Source organism: Alexandromys fortis, unplaced genomic scaffold (genome assembly GCF_014885135.2).
Source record: "Alexandromys fortis isolate MF-2015 unplaced genomic scaffold, M_Fortis_MF-2015_v1.1 scaffold_836, whole genome shotgun sequence".
NCBI classification, from domain to species: domain Eukaryota; kingdom Metazoa; phylum Chordata; class Mammalia; order Rodentia; family Cricetidae; genus Alexandromys; species Alexandromys fortis.
Genome location: NW_026068711.1, coordinates 3,208 through 11,394, shown reverse-complemented (window position 1 = coordinate 11,394; position 8,187 = coordinate 3,208). Strand labels below are relative to the sequence as shown.

At 49.8% G+C, this 8,187-nt stretch overlaps 1 long non-coding RNA gene across 1 annotated transcript; it reads right to left on the bottom strand.

Moving 5' to 3' along the window:
- Positions 1-21: 21 nt before the first annotated feature.
- Positions 22-4,451, bottom strand: LOC126496024 (uncharacterized). The gene is made up of 3 exons (XR_007590272.1): positions 4,276-4,451; positions 1,066-1,104; positions 22-394 (listed from the first exon to the last, which is right to left on the bottom strand). It is a non-coding gene; the product is annotated as an uncharacterized lncRNA (long non-coding RNA).
- Between the last annotated feature and the right edge of the window lie 3,736 nt (positions 4,452-8,187).

Genomic DNA, 8,187 nt, shown 5'->3' with positions numbered 1-8,187 from the left:
GGCTCACCTCTGAACCTTGGTCTTTGCAGCTTGCTCATCTTGGAACCCATCTTCCCCACCTTCCACCCCACAACCTCCATTTGCTCATCTCACTCCTTCACAGGTTCAGATCTTGAGGCCACTGCCTGTGGGGAGGGTCCTCCAGAGCTGATGTCGGATGCGGGTGATGTTTGCACGGGTCCTGTGACACCTGCTTTTGCTTCCCTATTTTGGTATCACCAGTGTAAGGCCCTGTTCCTTCTGCTACAAGTCTACATTCTCCTGCAGAGCTGACATGGCCAAGTTCTTCCTGGGCCCTCTCTGGGCACCATTTATAGTCCTGGCAGCGGAGTACCTGGGGAAGTGGTGCTAAGCAGAAGCCTTGAACTGCCGGGCCCTGAGGAAGGTTGGTCTCCTGCAAGAACAGAAGGAGATGGGGAGAGGAAGTGGGGCAGGTCTGGTGATGTCATACCCTTTGCCCATCTGAGAACCCCCAAGCTCCAAGGAGGTCTAAATGGCTGGGGATGGCATGGGTGGTTAGAGCTGGCCTTCTCAGAGGCCACACTCACTCACTCACCTGAGCTGAGAGAAACTGGCTAGGGGCTCAGACTCCTGAAGAGCCCTGAAACACATCATTTGAGGGGTCTGCTACGCTGCTCTCCAACCATTCTGTGCCCTTCTTTCCCTCTCTGAAGCTAGGTTTTGCTTTGGGTTTTTTTGTCTCTTTTCCTCCCCTCCTCTGCCTCTGACTATTCATCTCTTCCCTCTGCAAGCTATGTTAGACTAGGCTGGAGAAGTGAACCCCAGAGACCTCTGGCCCAAGCTCACATCACTTGTATTCAGTGAGAAACAGACCAAGAGGTAGTGGTACACACGGCCTTCAGTCCCAGCACCTGGGGGCAGAGGCAGGCCGCTCTCTGAGTTTGAGGTTGACCTGGTGTACAGACAGAGTTCCAGGGCAGGCAGGGCTACATAATAAACCCTGTCTTGAAAAACCAAAAAGAAAAGAAAAACAGTCCAGCACTCCCTGTCTAATACCTTTCTAAATCCTTCGGCACAAATGCTGGAGTAGACCACGAACCTTACCTGGGGAGGTCTGAGTCGTCGTGGACTGAGAGCTGTAGCCTGTGAGAGAAGCAAAAATACACAGACTGGGCATGGTGGCGCACGCCTTTGCTCTCAGCACTCCGGAGGCAGAGGTAGGCAGATGGCTGCGAGTTCAAGGCCAGCCTGATCTACCTGTCTCAAAACAATCAAACCAAATATGTAGACTACCTTAGTAACTCTGCCAAGCAGAGCTCACGAGGGAAACTGGGTCTTCTGGCTGTCTAAAACCCCCATGGTAGAAGGGGAGCACACTTGGCCACCTTATGGTTCAGGGTCCTAGAGTCTTTTACTGTGTCTTCAATCCTCTATAGGTATCCCACCAACCTGACACAAGGTTAGGGGATGGTTATTTAAACTAGCGACATGTCTGGACAAATACCCAGAATTCCAGGTCTCTGGGCCTATGCCACTACTGGCTCATTTACTTACCCCTGGGAAGACTGTCGTTTTTTGGACCCACTCCAAGGGGAGGAGAGGGGAAGGTGAATGAAATGGGGTGGGACTTAAGATTTATTTTGGGTTTCTCTCTGTCTCTGTCTCTCTGTCTCTGTCTGTCTGTCTGTCTCTCTCTCTCTCTCTGTCTCTCTCTCTGTCTCTCTCTCTCTCTTTCTCTCTCTCTCTCTGTCTCTCTCTCTGTCTCTCTCTCTGTCTCTCTCTCTCTCTCTCTCTCTCTCTCTCTCTCTCTGTCTCTCTCCTCCCCCACCGGAGGTAGAGGCCTACACAGGAAACAGATTCTGAGGTACGTCCAGGAGGGGAGGAAGCGCTGAAAGAAGTGGCTGGTTCACTCTCACAGGCAGAGAGACAAGTTAAGAAATGGTTGTTCTCAGCCAAACTTAGGAAGGAGGTGGTTACCAGCCACAGCTGTAGTTGGAGCCCTTGTTAGCCATTCTGTTTGTGCACATGTGTGTCTGTGGGCCTCTGCGTAGACGTGTGTATGCGTTTATGTGTGTGTGTGTGGATGCTGGAAGGTCAGCTCATGTTTGCTCACTTTCCACAATGAAATCATTCTTGAAACCTATGAACAATGTGAAAGGAAAACAACACGGGGAAATGGAACCACCCATCTGGAGCCGCTCCCTCCGCACAAGCTGGATTGAGGCTGCAGGCTGGCCCAGGCCCCGGATGAACTGAGGCAGCTGGGGCCCACCCCAGGTTATGGCGGCCTGCTGGTCTGTTTGTTTTTCTTAAGCCACTACCTTCCTCCACACAGCTATCACTTGGATAGTGTGGAACTGCTTCCAAGCCAAAGCTTCCCCAGCCCTGAGATGTGTTTTTCCAGGTCAAGATCTCCCACATCCCCTGTTTCTTTATGGGTAGAGGTTCCAGAAGGAAGTAAATATTATAGGAACCCCAAGCTAAAGAGAATCCTTCCTAAGGGATGAGCCTGAACATCCAAAGTCTTATGATCCGGTTCAAGCACGTCTTATGAATCCTCTTAGCTCTGGGAGGAGTGGAAGTCAGAGGGCACCTGTCTTTCTGAACCTATTTAGAAAATGATCTACCTGTTTTTGAGGCGTTCCCAAGGCACAGGCATCAAAACTTAAAGGTCTGTACTCCTGCCTCCTATCCCACTCCTCCCGATTGTCACCTCAGAAGACTATTCTGCGGGCAGAGGAGGCTTAAGGGGTGTGTGTTTCTGTAAGGGCAGCGCCTTTAACCAAGGGGCAACAGACACAGCACCATGGCCACAGGAGTTTCTCACTTTCCTGACCTCCACTTCCTTCATTTCCTTCCAGTTTAATCCTGCCCATGCCCCCCCCCCACACCCTGTTTTCCTAAGCAGCAGTTTAGTGTTGAAAACCATGGGATGTAACTCAGTGATCGAGCACGTACCTAGCCTGTGTGAGACCCTCAGATCAATCCCCAGCAGAGCAAAGAAAAACAAAAAAGTGGTGGGTTCTGGCTTCACTCACTGTCTGAGATGGACCTGAATTCTCTGAAGTGTGAGAGGCTAGAGGTGTAATTCTGTCTAAGCCCAAAATTAACTGGATCCTCAGGATCACACCACACACGGGGGAGAGCGAGACAGACAGAGAGACAGACAGAGCACCTCATAAACAGATGGGTTGAGGGAGAAAATACATATAAAACACGCAGATTCCGACAGCCCAATCAGTGCTAGACATTTTAAAATTTGCCCCCTTCTCTTGATTTTTCCAAATCTAGAGACTGGCTGACTCTCTCCACAGTCAAGACCCCTGTCGGCTGAGTCTGTTCCACACAGTTCCTCAGTCGCCAAAATGAAGCAGACACGTGCTATGAGCTCCTGGATGGAGAGCTTGGGCAAGTTAGGAATTAACGTGGCTGGGGGAGTTCAGGCCTTTGGGATCCCTCAGGTCCCCAGGATTAACCTCTGACTCTATCCTGTGGACAGGGAGGGGCGTCAGCATTGCCCCCAGCCCGTGGACTTCTAAAGAAATGTCTCACTTTTTGGCAGGAGGCAGTGTTTTCTGGAACACAGACCCTTTCACCTAAGCAGGCTTGGAGCAGTGGGCTGGGGTTGGGGGCTGTGTGACAAAGGGAAGTGCTGCCCTGTGAGTCAGAGTATCCCGGACTTCTCAGGGTTCTCAGCAATGACTCCCTAATCAGAGGATCCTGCTCCAAGGCCCCACTCATGAGTGCCAGCCACATCAGGGAGGTTTTATTTCAGGCACCTTGCGGGAGGCCATCTCATCCAGCCCCTGTGTTGTGTGTCCCCTCCTTGGTAAGCAGTTCTTTGTGTCTAACCAGAAGCCCTCTTGCTGTGACTTGAGATTAAAGTCAGCATTTCAAATTCACAGGTTGTAATTCTTCACAGGAAAGAATAAAAGAGAAGGTGACCTTTAAGTCCAAGGCGCAGACCATAGGCCTAGAACCTTTAGAAGAGTGACAATGGTGACCGGCTCAGTCAGGAGTCTTTGCAGGCCAGGGCAGCCACAGGCTTCTTCTGCCTGTGTACCCTCAGGAGGAATTTTCCAGGTTCTGTCATGCTTCAAGACAGCCATTTCCCACCTTTAGGGGGCCAGACTCTATGGGGAACCCTAGAAAACACCATAACTGAGCCTAACAGCATCTGTTTTACCAGGGCGGTGACTCCCATCCTCCAGGCCAGCTGATCCCCTTTATGGAAAGGTTCTGGAATTTCCCTGGATGGGAACCTATGTGGGGGGAGGGAAGACTTGCTGGAGAAAAGTGGCCAGCGCCTCTTACCTTGGAGCAGGAGTAAACCAAGGATTGCTGAACCCAGGCTCATGGCTCTGTTGGTCCCCATATCAGCTGGGCGTGTAGCCGGCGGGCTTCTCAGTGCCTTCTCTGTCCATAGTGGAGAAGAGAGAGGGAGTGCTGGGCTGAGGTGGGGGGGCGGGGCTGGCCCTCCAGGAGCTTCCTGTCAAAGAATAGAAGGAAACAGATTGGGACTGGCTCCAGAGGCCCCAGTAGAGCGCACATCCCAGATGAGGATGTGAGCCTGAGCAGCAGAGGCTGTGAGAGGCCTCATTGGGCTCCCTGGGTTCTGTCTGCGGCGGTCGGTCGGTGGAGCCAGTCTGCCCCCAATGCTACCTTCCTCTCCGGGCGATCCCGATCCCTCCGGTCCCTCCCTGCAGCACCTGCCGTTTCCCCCAACTGTTTCAGACACACACTCCTCTCCAAGGACCCAGCCCTAAGCTCAACCCACGAGCTGCCCATGCTCTATAGACTAAGAATTCTCCACATTCCTCTCCCCACTCAGGGCTCCCAGTCCAGATGGGACTTGCAAATCCCATAGGGAGGCCTTACAAGCAATCTCCTTATTCCTAACAGAAAAACAAGAGGCGGACTGGGCAAAGAGCTCAGTGGGGAAAGAACTAGCCTTGCAAGCATGAGAACCTAAATTCCAGCTAGACAAGATGGTTGGCCTCTCCCAACACTGGAGAGGCAGAGATGGGAGAATCCTTGGGGCTCACTGGCCCTCCAGCCCAATTGGTGAGCCCAGGTTCCTATGAAAGACCCTGTCTCAGGAAACAAAGTGGATGGCTGCGGAGGGACAATAGTTGAGGCTGGCTTTTTGCCTTTGTACAGACACTTGCACTGGTGTGCGTGCACACGTACACACACCACACACACACCATACACATACACACATACATACACACACCCCACCCCACACACGCTCTACACACACACCATGAGGATCACATGCCAGGTATTTCCCTCCTCTCCCCAGTCCACTGGGGTTAGGTGTCCCTGTGCTTGGGCAATACCCTGTCCTTACCCTCCATAGCATGCCTCAGGCTCTGGCTGTCTCCTGAAGACTGAAGGCCAGCAATATTCTACACAAGCTCACCATACAGCGAGGCTCCAGCACGTACTCATTGAATTAAATCTAAAACACTTAAGAGTAGGAGAAAGAGGGCTGGAGAGATGGCTCAGTGGTTAAGAGCACTGCCTGCTCTTCCAAAGGTCCTGAGTTCAATTCCCAGCAGCCACATGGTGGCTCATAGCCATTCCTAATGAGCTGGGCTGGAGAAGGGGCTCAGCTGCGAAAATTATGTCCTGCTCTTGAAGAGATCAGCTCCCAACACTGGGTCAGGTGGCTCACAAGCACCTGTAGCTCCAGCCCCGGGGCATCCCACGTCCTCTTCTGACCTTCATGGGCATGCGCATTCACATGCACACGTGCACGTAATTAAAAAATAAAAATGAACCTCTTGGAGGGAAATAAGGGAAGAGAACTGGAATCTCCAAGGCAGTTCTCAGAAAGGAAATAGGTGAAAAAGGTTTTGAAGAAAAGCAGACTATTCAGAAATCCATGTGGCTGGCCATCAGGACCACAAGTTTTTTGTTGTTTTTTTGTTTGTTTGTTTGTTTTGTTTTGTATGGGTTTTTGGTATTTTGACAGGTTTACATAGACTTTAGTAGGATTGACCTGACTTTGTGAAATTATGTGACAGGTAAGGGCAACGGAGCTGCAGCCAGTTTTCTATCAGTGTGCTTGCTTTTAGAGATGCTGACGTGAGATTTGCCCCATCCAGGCCCGGAAAAAGAGAGATACTGGGTAAACCTTCTTTCTTTTAGTTACGGCCTGTGTACCTGAGCTGGTGTGTTGCTTGCTATAGGTTGAGCAAAGAAATGAAAAGACATTCGAACACATACAGAGAGAGAGAGAGAGAGAGAGAGAGAGAGAGAGAGAGAGAGAGAGAGAGAGAGAGAGAAACAGCTTCCTGCTTTAGGACTGTGTAGTCTTGTATAAGAAAAGGGAGGAAGTTGTCTTGTAAATGGTCACCATCCTGTTGTCTAGACATCAAGGAAGAGATGTAAGCTTAGGGAAGCTACAGGAGCAGCAGAGGGCGGCACTCGGATTTCCTGTCAGAGCTAGACTCTTGTATTTACATACAAAATAGGATCCTACCAAAGACAAGCAGGATTTAGCGTTAAATGAGTTCATCCTGGACCCCTCCCCAGAGTATTGTTACTTAGCAACAGGAAGATCATAGTGGCTAGTGTAGTACAGCATCAGCAGTAGGGTAAGAGCCTGGCAGTCTCAAGGCTATTAATACCAGGCATTCCTTCAATCCCATATATAAATACCTTATGACTAACAGCTCACATTTGCAGTACATTATCCAGAGTCGGGAAAAACTGTGGCTTTGTAATGAAGAAGGCACATGAGTTAACCAGAGTGAAATCCACCCATGTCCTTGACCTGATTAGTGCAGTGTGCTCAGCAGCTGAACCACGTGGCCAGGGCAGAATGACAATGGTTCTAACAGAATTCAAGCCTTCTAGACATTGTTATGTCACCTGGAGAGTTCTACGTCCGTGATAAACTTTTTAACTGTTACTGGACAGTAAAGCATGTGCTGTTGGAGATACAATTTAAATAAGTGTGCCTGAAATTCTAAAAAATAATCACTGTAGTGTGTGGTCATAGATGGCTCCGTGGGTAAAAGTACTTGCCACATAAGCCTGAGGACTAGAGTCAGAGCTCTCCTGCACCCTATAAAAGCTGGCTAGGCATGGGGACCGGCCTGTGAGCCCAGTGTTAGCTAAGTAGGAGATGGGCGTTCTCTGGGATGAGCTGGATGTCTAGATGGCCAGACTAAGATGCACTGGGTTCAACTGAGAGACCCACCTGAATCCACAGCACAGACAGTGAGCGAAGAAGACCTGCGTGGCTGTCAACCTCTGGCCTCCACATGCACACACATGTGCCTTCCCACTGACAAACGCAAGTGCCCACACACGTAAGTACACATAACACACACACACAAGGAAGGAAAAAAAGTACTGTAGTATTAGGGCCAGATGTGTGACTCATTTGCTAGTGTTTGACATGCATGAATCATGAGTTTGGTAGCACTGCATAAAACCAGACACGGTAGTACATATCTACACTTGGGAGTAAAGGCAAGGTTATCTTTGGCTACATTGTGAGCTTCAGGCTAGCCTGGGATAGAGGAGATTCTGTTTCAAAATTAAATAAGAAAATACTATAGTGTTGTTATATAGGATGAATACTCCAGGAAATGGACTCTGAGACACTGAGATATGTATACCAAAGGGTTATTAATGAATGTTTCTGTAACAAGTAAGGGAAGATGATCATGTGCAAGAAAAACCAAGGCCCTTAACAACCACCAGCCAACCATCAGCCAGCCATGTGTCCTCAGCAGCCCACAGCTTAGGAACAAATGCCTCGGCTCTGAAGTGTGGTCTGGGAAGTGGTACCCCACGCTGATCGCTACAATTGTTGATTAGTCTTCCCAAGTTCCTTTCCCCATTCTACTGCCCTGTAGAGTGAGGTGAACGAGGCAAAGTACAGCTCCTTCTCCTAATACACAAAGAGGAGGGAGTCCACAGCATGCTGAGGACTTGCCCGGAGTCACCTCACACCGTCTTTGGCTCCTACTCATCTTTTCTTTTTAGAATACAGCTATTTTTAAACAGTGTCTCACCGTGCAGCCATACTGGCCAGAACTTGACCTTGAATTCACCGAGGTCCTCCTGCCACTGGAGTACTGGGATTAAAGATGTGCACTGTCTTTAAAATTTTTAATATATTTTTTTTGTATTGGTGTTTTGCCTGTATGTATGTCTTTGTGAGGGTGTTGGATCCCCTGGGACTGGTGTTACAGACAGTTGTGA